At 40.7% G+C, this 14,207-nt stretch overlaps 1 protein-coding gene across 1 annotated transcript in view; it reads right to left on the bottom strand.

The window, feature by feature from the left end:
* The window catches only part of mrc1a (mannose receptor, C type 1a), a 134,725-nt gene that overhangs the window by 105,689 nt on the left and 14,829 nt on the right, over positions 1–14,207 (bottom strand). The gene's annotated exons all lie outside the window — the stretch shown is intronic.

Here is a 14,207-nt window from a genome sequence, read left to right on the forward strand (position 1 = left end):
AGTCTTGGGGCTTCATTCCTAACAGTCTTCACGCTCTCTGGCTCAAAGTCCTGAACTCCCTCCCTAACAGCATTATGAATGTAAAACGTGTAGAGATTGCAGTAGTTCAAAAAGGTCCAGCACTAGCATTTTGTGAGGATTAAGGACAGACAACAATATACAGCCTTTGCCAGTAAAGTCATATACTCCATGAGTGAACAGAAAAGAAGAAAACATGGATGACGGAAATGCTTTGTCAAAATCTTGCACAAAATGAGAAATGAGCTGAGTGATATGATTTTCAAAAGTAATCATTCATACTTGTATATATCATGTGAAACAAATGAATTAGAATTTCTAAGATGTTGACAGAAATAGATGATGAATAGGTATTAATTTGAGAATTTCATTATGCTAGAGAAAATAATTTTAATATTGAGTCTATGAATGAAACTTTTCAGCAATAATAGGCCTTATTTCCAAGACATAAGGAACGTACAGTCTCAAATCATAATTACACTCTGCTGTAGCAGGATGGGTAGATGATTTGTACCAGGTCTCTGCTATTTTCTATGGCATACAACAGCTAGCCCAAGCCCATCCTTCACTTTTCAACCTCATTTCCTGGATGGAAAGGCCTGTCTCTGTTCAGTACCTTCCCCCACCATCACCGTTTCCTGCCAAAAACAATAGCTAGACATATTACGCTTGTGCTAAAAATTAGTATACATTTATATATCAATATACAGTTTATCTTGATAGTGTCTTAGTTGTTGCAAACACAAGCAAGGAACAACACTATATAAAATGCAGATTTTCCTCTACATCAAAGAAGAAAATCATACAAATAGAGACTAAAGACATGTAGGATATGTTTGTGAAAATATGAATGGAGTCCTTTCCTCTTCCCGTTTCCAAACAACTAAAACTGCTCTGATCCTTAAAAGGGAGGAAAGCTGTGCCAAAGATTAAGAAAGAAAAGAAACCGCAATTTCTTGGGGTAACTTGTAAAATGCTAAGTATTATAAACAGGAAAATAAAGTGATTGCAATATGCAATTAGCAATCAGCATGAAACAAAACACGAAACAAGTGAACAAAAGAATAATGTGTGTTTGCAGATTTAAAAACTGTTAATCTTAACCAATGTAACATTGCATAGACAAATTCCAAAATACTTTCACAGCAAAACAATTTCAATTCATTAATTGCATTGCATTACATCGTACAAAATTGGTAATATGAGTTGAATATTTAATACAAAATGACTAAATAGTAAAACAAAATTGCTATTATCGTTTTTGAGCTGAAGCAGATATTTCTCACTTTCAGAAACAAGGACATTTTCTGAAAACTAACCTTCATTCCGCAGAAACTCAAGTGTGGATCGCAGAAAGAGCCTCTTCACCGGTCAACAAAACCAATAACTTTTACCTTTTTTATATATGGTTGGCTGGAAATTGCTTTCAAATTCTATGTGCATTAATTTATTATCGTGAGAATCATATGGAACCTGTATTTTGAAAGCCACAAGTATCCAAATGTAATGAATGCCACCATTTTTGTAGTTCAATGGCAGAATCTTATGGGTTCCTGAGTAACACAATCTATGGTGAGATTTGTGGCAGAATCAGGCCCGATATCCGGCAAGGTCCATTTCAACATTAGGAGCAACTCACTGCATCTTTTATGCATTTGTGAGCAGTGAGGTGAGTTCCTCGCTAAGTAGGACAAGTTGTCAATTAAGGGAGACTATAGCTTGCTAAATGACATATAAACAATGCAATTCACCTCATTAATATTCAGCTTCTTATCTTACCAAATTCATCAAACAAGCTAGACTTTGAGCATTCTCGACATGAAATTGAGAGCACGTGCCTAGTGACTTTGGCTCACTATTGCTTGTGAACAGTTTACAAATTGTTTAGCCTCTCCGGAGAAGGTCTATGGCTACCAGCTGTGTGCAGCCCTCTCCCACGGATATTGGCATCCAATATTTGCCAACTTCTCACAACCAACATGGCATTTCTCAGATCCATACACTTATATATAAACTCTGATATATTTTGAATACATGATATGTGTCTGTGTGTATGACCATAGCTGGCATGGCCACCTCATATGTCAGAGGCTACGAGGAAAAGTGGATAGCTTCATGCTTATGTAGATTGAGGACCTGGGGAAGGACAAAGCCTATGCAGTTCATAGCAAAGGCTACCACGAGGTACATCTGGATATTTGTGGCCATACCAACAAGTAGCAGCAAAGGCTGAAGCCACTGGCTGAAGAACGCTCACTGTCGCCTTCCACCGTGCTGGAATGCAAAATTACACAATGGGATGGGAAAAGGCTATGACCATGCCTGGAGTGCGCAGGGTGTCTCAACCTGTGAAGGAGGAGGCTACAAGACCCATCAATGTGAGGACTTGTAAAGAGAAACTGCATTAGACACAAACCTATGCGCTGTGTTGGTCACAGAACTGCATGTTCCCTAATTCCGCGTGATCCTAATGCACTGGCTCCCTATGCGCTGCACATGCCCTACACATCATTGATCACCTCATTCATACCAACACTTTTGATGACAGAGGTCAGCAAAAAAAAAAGTGATGTTTTAGAAGGAGAGGCAATAATGTTAGCAGATCTGGTAGCCCTAGATATAATTGATGCTGCTTGACCTGCTGTGTTCATCCAGCCCTGCACCTTGTTGTCTCGGATTCACCAGCATCTGCAGTTCCTACCAGCCCCAGATATACTTTGTTTTTCAAGCTTCCACATGCTGCAACAGGATCTCAACACAGAAAGCAATCCATTGTTTCAGAGATAGTAGGAACTGCAGATGCTGGAGAATCTGAGATAACAAGGTGTAGAGCTGGATGAACACAACAGGCCAAGCAGCATCAGAGGAGCAGAAGGGTCTAGGCCCGAAACGTCAGCCTTCCTGCTCCTCTGATGCTGCTTGGCCTACTGTGTTCATCCAGCTCTACACCTTGTTATCTCAAGGAATCCATTGTGCATACTTTGTGGACGTGGAATTGGACATCATGCAACCACAATTACAATCAGATGTACACAGAAACTCAAACAAATAGATGTAGGACAAACATATTCAAATTCATGCATGTGTGATACTTGTCACCGCCACCAAAGTGCTCTCTAAAGGCTTATTTTTACTTTCTCACCTGCCCACTATGTTTCAATGCAATCTCTGGTCGTGTAGCTGAGGTGAAGGGAGCTGCTTGGCAATGGTGCCCATTAGCCTGAGAGGTTTGGTCAGGCGACCCCTCAAGTGCTCGTGTCTGACTGGACCAGGTATGCTGAGGGTCTTCTTCCAGAGGCAAATGGCAATTATGTTACCAAATTATTATTTACTATTAAGACCCCATCAGGTAGAATTAAAGCTGAGTAATGTGCACTTGTGATTGCAAATTAGTGTTATTGAATCAACTAGTAGATTGTTCTCTCTGGCTTTTAGTGAACACTTAAATTGGAAAAATTGCTTTTGAACAAATTTGCAGTTGACTGGTTCATTTAGTCCCTAAGCTGGCCGTAAGTGAAAAAGTTCAATGAATCATCAGCGTGAACTTCCACAAACACTCGGTTGGAAGCACAATAGCACTGATGAGATTTAAATCTGGAGCTCGTACACTTCTAGATCAGTTTCAGTGCTTCGGGTAACAACTTTATCTTTTTGAACACATCGCAAGTGGAGCTTCCTGCCTGATCTGCTCCAGTAAGTGCTAATCCATCAGCTTCTGGGAAAATCTAGATGGCTGTGAGCCTGTTGCTGCCTGGAATATTTTGCAAGCACACCATGTCAGAAGGACAAGCTCACCCATTCCAAAGTAACAGTGCAGAAAATACTGAAAACCCTCTTCGTAACTTATAGTAAACAAAGTTTGGAAAGTCGGATGATATAGGATGGAAAAGCTCTCTTTGCACTTGTCATCAACTCCATCACTATTACATCTTGCTAAACACAATTTTGTTGTTACAATTCATTACTGACTTATGGGTCATTCAGGCAACATGGCAAGTTGGCTACATAAGCATTTCATTAATTATTTTAGTTCTTATCAATAACTGCTAAAGGAAGACCATCCTGAATCTTTGGGAAAAGATATAGCATCAGCAATTTAACTTACTCAAGTAAGCAATTAAAACAGCTGATTTGCAAAATAAAATTTTGTTTACACAAAAATAAATGATTCAAGATAGCAGACCTCAAAAAACTGTTTGCGCTAACCGATATCAAGCTGAACACTAAATCAAATGACAGAGCAATTTCATTTTATCCCAATTTTATGCAATTATACATGCATTATTGGTTGAAGACAATAATGACCTATAAGGATCAATTTAGTATTAGATTCAATGCGAGTTTCCAACTCCATTATTGGAAGAAAATTAGTAAACTAAAGATCCATTGACAAATGGTCAGCAGCTATCCACAAATTTGCCAAATTAATTTATTTGAAACAGATGTGAGCTTTCAGATGCGTCTGTTAACATAAGTTTATCTTAGTTTTATGGGGAATCTGGAGAAAGGTTGGAATTGAGTGATAGGATCGCAAAAGTGTATGCATAATTTATAATACTTTTGGAATCATGTTTAATGTTGTACAACATAGTCAGGGCACAATTAACCTGTATAATATGTCACATATTGTGAAGGAATAATTAAGTAAATCAACTACTTTGTTTTGTAAATCACTAGCAAATTGTTTCAACCGACAGCTAAAATCACAAGCAGGTTTTTTTGTCAGTATTGTATTAGTACTGGCTGCTTTGCCTCTGTGCAGCATTTGCCAACCATTGAAATTCCTTACTTCCTTCTTGGCTGAACTTTCTGACACAGTGAAAGTTCTAAACTGTTAAAGGAAATAGTATAATTATGAGCATAACTTTTTTTTCCTAGTTACATATTTTCATACAACATTTCTACAACTTTATATAGAACATAGAACTGTACAGCACAGGAACGGGCCCTTTGGCCCATGATGTTGTGCCAAACATGACGCCAAATGAAACTAATCACTTCTGCCTGCCTTGGGTCTATGCCCCTCTATTCCTTGCATATTCATGTGCTTACCTAAAAGTCCTTTAAATGCCCTTATCACATCTGCCTCCCCACCGCCCCTGGCAACGCATTCCAGACTCCAACCACTCTCTGCGTAAAAAACTTGCCCCTAATATCTCCTTTGAACTTACCCCCTTCCCACCTTAAATGCATGCTCTCTAGTACTAGATATTTCAACTCTGGGAAAAAGATCCTGACCATCAACCCTATCTCTGCATCTCATAATTTTATAGCCTTCCATCAAATCCTCCCTCAGTCTCCGTCACTCCAGAGAAAACAACTTGCGTTCTTCTAGCCTCTCCTTATAGTTCATACCTTCTAATCCAGGCAGCATCCTGCTAAACCTCTTCTGCATCCTGTCCAAAACCTCCACATCCTTCCTGTATTTTGGCAACCAGAAATGAACACAATGCTCTATGTGTGGCCTAACCAAAGTCTTATAAAACTGCGAGAAGACATCCTGGCTGTTGTACTCAATTCCCCGACCAATAAAGGCAAGCATGCCATATGTCTTCTTTATCATCGTATCTACTTGCGTGGTCACTTTTAGAGAGCCATGGACTTGAACCCCAAGATCTTTCTGTACATTAATGCTGTTCAGAGCCCTGCCATTAACTGTATACTTTTCCTTAACATTTGATCTCCCAAAGTACAGCTCCTCACACTGTCGTTGACCAAATGCCATCTGCCCATATCTTCAACAGCTCCATATCCCACTGTATCCTTTGACAACTTCTACACTATCCGCAAGTCCACTGATCTTTGTATCATCTGCAAACTTGCTAACCCACCCATCTACATTTTCACCCAAGTCATTTATATATATGTATATATATATCACAAACAGCGGATGTCCCTCCATGTTTATGTGCTAGCTTTAGTAAATGTCTCCGGGTTATTTTGAAATATTAGTTTTTAGACATTCAGAGCTGACAGCGATATCAGGTTTTTTTATGAGTCAATATTTATTTTTTGTCCATTGTCTTAAAAGTGATAGGTTTTGTGAGATGTTATATAAATTAATAATGCCAGTTGATCACATGAAGCTCCGCGTCCAATCACTGGCAGAAATTTGAGTTCCTAAAGCTATTGGTAATTAATCAGCCATGAAATTCTCATTTCCTCTTATTTGAAACGAAAGTAATATGTTCCTTTAAGAAACAATACAATGCTAAGAAATCTTGTGTTTGATGGAAGTTTATATTACATAAAGCTTTAATGTGCCTATTCTAATTACACGACTGCAGTTCCAAATGTTGTCGCTTTCTTTATTATTTACTGCTCCTTTCCTGAAGATACACATGCATTGCCTGGGCAGAGTTACACTGGGTGGTATTTTCACCATTGCCTTGTGAATCAGAGATCTTATTTTATTCCTTCATTCATTTATTCAATTATTCATTGAGAGTGAGGATATTTGTGGAGTCTCCTCTGCAGTGAGTTGTTTAATTGTCCACAATCATTCACTAACGTCTTTTAGGATGGAAACTGCTAGATGTTCCCAGATGTTAGGAATGAGGACTTTGCAACATCAATAAGGCTAAGTACATTATTGTTATTCCTAGTGCATTAGACAATGCCAAGTGGTCTGATGGATTTCATTCCTGTTTTGAGAATTCATAGTGGTTGATACAACTATGTAACTAGCTAGAACATTTCAGAGGGCAATTAAGACTCAATCAGATTTCTGTTTTGGTCAGGAATAACATGTAGCCTGACCAGGTAATTATATATTAATGATCAGGATGAAAGAACTGAGGGCGTTATTGCTAAGTCGCCAGATGACACAAAGTTTCTTTGAGGGACTGCTAGTGTTGAGAAGGTGGGGTGGCTGCAGAAGGACTTGGACAGGCTGGGAAAGTGGGCATAGCTGTGGTAGATGGAATACAATGTGGGAATGTGTGAGGTTATGCACTTTGGAAGAATAGAGGCATAGACTATTTTCTGAATGGGGAAAGGCTTCAGAAATCTGAAGCACAATGGTTAATAGGAATCGTAGTTCAGGATTCTCTTCAGGTTAACTTGCAGGTTTAGTTGGCAGTTAGGAAGGCAAATGCAGTATTAGCATTCATTCTATGAGAGAGGGCTAGAATGCAAGAGCAGGGATGTACTGCTGAGGCTGTGTAAGACTTTGGTTAGGCTACATTTGGAATACTGTGAGTAGGTTTGGGCCTCATGTCTAAGTAAGGAGGCATTGGTATTGGAATGCGTCTAGAGGAAGTTTACAAGAATGTTTGCAGGGTTGAGGGGCTTGTCATATGAGGAGCATTGAGAACTCTGGGCCTGTACTCAATGGATTTTAGAAGATGAGGAGGAGATCGCATTGTAACTTATAGAATACTAAGAGATCCGGGTGAAGTGGACATTGAGAAGATATTTTCACAGTAAGACAGACTAGGACCCAAGGGCACAGTCTCAGAGTGAAGGGATGACCCTTTAGATTTGAGATGAGGAGGAATTTCTTCAGCCAGAGAGTAGTTAGTCTGTGGAACTCATTGTTGTAGAAAGCTGTGGATTTCAAATCATTGAGGATAATTATTCAGAGCGAGATAGGTTCTTGATTAGTAAGGCGATCAAGGGTTTTGTGGAGAAGGTAAGAGAACGAGGTTGAGAAACATATCAGCTATGATCGATTGGGGGAACAGACTCGATGGCTGAATGGTCGAATCCTGCTCCTCTACGTTATTATCTCCTGATCTTACGGTAAGAATGGCAATTTTCTTTTCCTGTAAAGTGTTAGTGAACGAGAATGAATTTTATAGCAATGCACAATGGTTTCATGGTCATCAACTTCCTGAAGGCTGAGGGAAAATGCATGAATATAATATTTTCACTTCAGAAAGTTGAGAAAGAGCTACAGTCAGGGCCACTGCCACCCATGAAGGCTTATGGATGCTGAAGTCAGCAGGTTAGAGGACCCATGCTCACTGTGGCATCCCCTAATTCTCTGAATAACTGTTGGCCCCCTCATCTTTATTCTTCATTCTCCTCAATTCCCTCATGCACCCCATGCTCTATTAACTCTCCTCATATTCTCCATGCTGCCTCCTTATGATTATGCTCACTCCATACCCTGTCATATCCCCCAAGCCCCATTCATAACCCATTCCCTTTCATATGCCCACTCCATTCCCGATGGTCTTTAATGCCTTCTCAGGACTCCCTTACTAACAGGACTGTGAGGGCACCACATAGAAATCCAGAATTCACAATGACCAGAACTCATAAACCCTATAACAGCACTGGGAGATCTGAGAATCACAACCAGATGGTTGCCCAATTTGCTAGTTCAGACCTAGTGTACGGTATTCAAAGATATATAAGAGAAACTTCTGGGGTTCTATGATATTATAGTCTGTACAAGTGATGCCAGTGCAAGTGTGCACACAGGTCACATCAGTAGGGAGAAAGGGTCTTTTCTGCTTACTGGTTGACAGCTGTCTGGTTTCTCCCAAGGTTTGTCCCAAGGCACAGCAAATCTCATAGTTCAGTCTGAGATGACTTCTTGGCAGAACAGTTCACTTCTAACATTTAAATGAGCTCCAGGGATAGAGTCAGCTAGAGTAACAGAAACATTGGCATATTGGGATGAGTTCTATTCTGATGGAAATGCCCCTTCCAGCTGAATCGTCTAGTCCCATAAATGGGGCATCCGTAGCATTTTGTGCAACAGTGACATATGATTTCAACAGTGTTGATAATTTGTGAATTTGGTTAGACACTCTGGAAACCAATGTTCTGGTATAATGCCCAAAGAAAGGCAGACTTAGTGACATCAAAAAGAAAAAACACATTGGTGGATTGTCCTGGTATGATTCAATGCTGTTCAGAATTTTTCACAGGCATCAATGATCAAAAGTATCAGGTCTATTTTCCATGTTTCTCTTTAACCATTCATATCTAGGCACCACATAATTGCTACTGAACACAGTGTGGCTTGTGCGTATCTAGAATACACAGCGATGATGTAGTTCTAGAGAACAATGAAAGGAAGAAGTCTTGGATTCACGGAGACAGTTGCTGCTGACGATGAATCAAGGATGCTGTTTTATTTCTCAATGATTTCCAAGCTGTTTATTTTGCAGCTGTCTTTTCACAAAAGAACATGTCATGAAGCCAGCTGGATAAGATCAAACTGCTTGCTGTAAATTTCTGCCAGAAAACTTTTATTTTCAATGTAATTTGCCTTTCAGACACGTGAGATCAATCTGTCATTTGCATGCCCTGCACAGTCTTCAGTTCCTTAGGAAATTGTTTACCATTGGGAACAATGACCTGAGCAGCTTTGAGGATGGTTGCAGAATTTCCCACAATTATATCGTCAGAAAATCTCACTATCCCCAATGGGATTTTATATCTGTTTACACATTCAAGCAGCCACCTTCTGTAACTTAAACAGTACACAGAAACAATATTACATTACTTTATCAACAACATTATATATTTACTTTTAATTCTAAATGCAATGCTCCCTTCAATGGCCAAATCCCTCCCTATTTTCTATCCTCCTTTTCTGAAAGATCAGACTTAAGACCTATCTGTGCCTGGTGCCATCTTTAACACTACCTGCAAACACACATTCCTCACGACATCAGATAAAAAAGTAGGGACCTTGTCTACTTTGTCACTTTCTCACCCCTGAATGTCCTATGGCCATGACAAGGAAGAGTCGTTTTGGGCTTAAAATAGGAGTGTGATTTTTTCCACTTTGGAGGGGGTGGGAAAGGTGGAAAAAAAGGGAATTAATGGGGTGAGAGATAGTAGGAACTGCAGATGCTGGAGAATCCGAGACAACAAGGTGCAGGGCTGGATGAACACAGCAGGCCAAGCAGCATCATAGGAGCAGAGAGGCTGACGTTTCAGGCCTAGACCCTTCATCAGAAAAGGGGGAGGGGAAGGGGGTTCTGAAATAAATAAGGGAGAGAGTGGGAGGCGGATAGAAGAGGGATAGAGGAGAGGATAGGTGGAGAGGAAACAAACAGGTCGAAGAGGCGGGGATGGGGCCAGGAAAGGTGAGTGTAGGTAGGGAGTTAGGAAGGGGATAGGTCAGTCCAGGGAGGACGGACAGGTCAAGGGGGCGGGATGAGGTTGGTCGGTAGGAGATGGAGGTGCGGCTTGAGGTGGGAGGAGGGGATAGGTGGGAGGAAGAACAGGTTAGGGAGGCAGGGACGAGTTGGACTGGTTTTGGGATGCGGTGGGGGGAGGGGAGATTTTGAAACTTGTGAAATCCACATTGATACCATTGGGCTGCAGGGTTCCCAAGCGGAATATGAGTTGCTGTTCCTGCAACCTTCGGGTGGCATCGTTGTGGCACTGCAGGAGGCCCAGGATGGACATGTCGTCTGAGGAATGGGAGGGGGAGTTGAAATGGTTCGCGACTGGGAGGTGCAGTTGTTTGTTGCGAACCGAGCGTAAGTGTTCTGCAAAGCGGTCCCCGAGTCTCCGCTTGGTTTCCCCGATGTAGAGGAAGCCACACCGGGTACAGCGGATGCAGTATACCACATTGGCAGATGTGCAGGTGAACATCTGCTTGATGTGGAAAGTCTTCTTGGGGCCTGGGATGGGGGTGAGGGAGGAGGTATGGGGGCAGGTGTAGAACTTCCTGCGGTTGCAGGGAAAAGTGCCGGGTGTGGTGGAGCTGGAGGGGAGTGTGGAGTGGACAAGGGAGTCACGGAGAGAGTTGTCCCTCCGGAAAGCAGATAAGGGTGGGGAGGGAAAGATGTCTTTGGTGGTGGGGTCGGATTGCAGATGGCGGAAGTGTCGGAGGATGATGCGTTGGATCCGGAGGTTGGTGGGGTGGTACGTGAGGACAAGGGGGATTCTTTTTTGGTTTTTATTGCGTGGACGGGGTGTGAGGGATGAGGTGCGGGAGATGTGGGAGACACGGTTGAGGGCGTTCTCGACCACCGAGGAGGGGAAGTTACGGTCCTTGAAAAACGAGGACAACTGAGATGTACGGGAGTGGAATGCCTCATCCTGGGAGCAGATGCGGCGGAGGCGAAGGAATTGGGAATAGGGGATAGCATTTTTGCAGGAAGGTGGGTGGGAGGAGGAGTATTCTAGGTAGCTGTGGGTTAATGGGGTGAGTTGACCTTAGAGAGAAACTCATCCTCTTCTCACAGTTTCAGCAAATTAACTACCAGTGGGAAATATTATGGAAGACCTGTTTTGATTCACAAACAATTGATGACCTAAAACAGTTAACTAATGATCACTGAAGGACCTAAACTTGCTGCCTTCCCAGTCATCTCCATCCCTGGCAAATGAGAAAAGTGATTTGTTTCTAAACTGGGAGACATTGGCAAATTACTTGCCAGGTTATAGGGGGGTGTGGGAGACTTAAGTTGCCACAATCTGGGGACAATTGAGGGTATGGATGGAGGACAAGATGATGACCTCAAAAACCTTTGCCTTTTCTCTCCGTCTCTCTTTCTTTCTCTCTCTTTCCTTCTCTTTCCACAATCCTCACTGTGGGGGTGGTGTATTAGTCATCACACTTGGAAAAATTATCAAAGGGTTGTACTTAATTAATTCTTTTTCTCGACAGATGCTGTCAGGCATGATAATTTCTTTTTCCAGAACTTTCTGGGTTATTTTCTAATAACTGTAGAATTCTGCTTTTATATTTGTAGTTCCTTTCATGTTGGCTCAGAGATAAGGCTGGCAGATCATAATGTTTTGCATGCAAAACAAGTGTCTCTGACAGGTTGCAGAGGGAAAAGACAGAAATAAAGACCATTGAGACAATTTTCAGATATGGATGTCAAGAGAAAGTTCCCTGTGTGACAATGCATTCAAGTTGTTTCAGCTTTTTTTACTAATCCTTGTCCTATGCACAAGTCTTCATTGATGCAGGATATCTAAGATGAAGATCTGTTTAGGAATAAAAGCAACAAAGGGAATAGGAGATCAAGTATGCTTCATAGCAAAGGAGAATTGTTAAACATTGGGTGGGACAAAATAGGAAGGAGAATAAGTATTAGAGGAATTAATATGTTTAAAAGGTAATAAATTACCAGGACTATATGAAATAGATTCTAGACTCTTGGAAGAAGGGTTGGAGACATTGATTATCATTCCCTTATTTTCTCTGGAAACAAGGACTAGATGACAGCTAATGTGTCTATCATTGTTATAAAGGGATAGACTAAACAATTAGAGATCAGTCAGCCTAAGCTTAGTCCTGGGCATTTGTTGGGGGAAAAAACAATCACAGAGACAGTTCGAATGGTAATTTAAAATACGCAGATTGATCAAGGACCACAGTGTGGAATTGTTAAGGGAAAGAAGAGGTTGACTAAACTGTTTTAATTTTTTGAGATGGTAACAAGAATGGGGGCAACACATTTGAATTAATCTACCTATATTTTGGCACTATTTTTGACAAGATCCCACATCGCAAATTGGTCAGAAAGTAAAATCTATGAGACCAAAGGGCAAGCTGAAAGTTAAGTCCAAAATAGATCTAGTGGCAAGAAGCAAAAGGTAATGGTGACTGAATCTTTTTGTGATAAGAAGGCAGTTTCCAGTGGGATTCCAAAGGATTCAGTACTGGGTCCTCTATTTTCTGTGATATATATCAATGATTTAGACTTAATTGTAGTGAACACGATTGAGAAGTTTGAAATTGATATGAATATTGTTTCTGTAATTGATGATAAGGAAGAAACTGTTAAACTGCTAGTAATTATGAAAGAACTGGTACATGATATCCAACTTGGATTTATGTGAAGCAATGCATCTATGGACCAAAGGAAAATAATATGTATTATACAATATTTTTTTTGATTCATTTGTGGGATGTGGGCACCACTGGCTGAGCAACATTTATTGTCCATCATTGACAAGTTAATGGCGAACTGCCTTCTTGAATAACTGCAGTCCATGTGCTGTAGGTAGACCCACATGTCGTTCAGGAGGGAATTCCAGGATTTTGACCCAGTGACACTGAAGGAATGGCAATATATTTGTAAATCAGGATGGTGATTGGCTTGGAGGGGAACTTGCAGGTATGATGTCCTGATGTATCTGCTACTTTTGTCCTTCTAGATGGAAGTGGTCATGGGTTTGGAATCTCTGGTGAAGTGGTAGGACATTCAGAAGTGTACACAAGTTGAAGAACATAAAGGTATATGCCCAAAGATGCCTGAAAGTAGAAGGACAGGTAGAAAAGGTAGTTAAGAATGCACATGGCATAGTTGTCCAAGGAATGGACAAAAGCACTAGTTAGGCCATAACTAGTTAAAGTTCTAGTCAGTGTATTACACAAATGATGTGATCACGCTAGAGCAGATGCAAAGGAGAGGAACATTGGCAGGACTAGAAAAAGTTACTCTGGCTGGGGTTTTATCTTTGGAACTAAGGAGACTGAGAGGAAATTTAATTGCAGAGTATAAAATTATCAGGGGTCTCGCTAACATAATGTAGAGAGCCATTTCCTTTAGCAAAAACAGTCAACAACAAGGGACATAAATATAAAGCATTTGATGGTAAGATTAAAGAGGAGCTGAGGAAACTCTTTTCACCCAGTGCTTGTGGGGGGTAGGATCTGGAACACAGAATGAATCAGTCATGGAGGCAGAAATCCTCATTGTACGTGGAAAAATATTTGGTAACTCACATAAATGCTATAACCTATAAGGATCAACAGCTGGAAAATGGGATTCATTTCTTTGATTCTATAGGAGCGTAGTAATGGGGTAGGGCTGTAACCTGTTTTGTAATTGAATTAGATGATCTGTATCTATACCTTAGCTTCCTCTATTCGGCTACAACTTAATCAGTAGCACACCCAGCCTCTGAATCAGGAAATTGACAGTGCCAGTGTCACATAAAGCAAAGTTATAAAGGGTTATCAAAAAGTTGATTAAAAAGGGAAAAAGTTAGAATATGAGAATAAACTATCCAGAAATAAAAGTAGTTATAAGAATTTTGACAAGTGCACAAAAAGAAAGAAACAGGGTAGCTAAAGTAAATAGTGGTCCCTTAAAAGCAGAGATGATCTAGAATGGTCCTTCTAGATTGGCAGTTAACAAATGTAAAGTTGCTGCTGAAGAAAGGAGAGAGAGGGAAAGTAAGAAATTATTAGCCAATTAGCCTGACATCAGTTGTTTGGAAAAGTGCTAGAATCTATTATCAAAAAAATCTTA

Source organism: Rhincodon typus, chromosome 2, assembly GCF_021869965.1.
Source record: "Rhincodon typus isolate 14 chromosome 2, sRhiTyp1.1, whole genome shotgun sequence".
NCBI lineage: Eukaryota > Metazoa > Chordata > Chondrichthyes > Orectolobiformes > Rhincodontidae > Rhincodon > Rhincodon typus.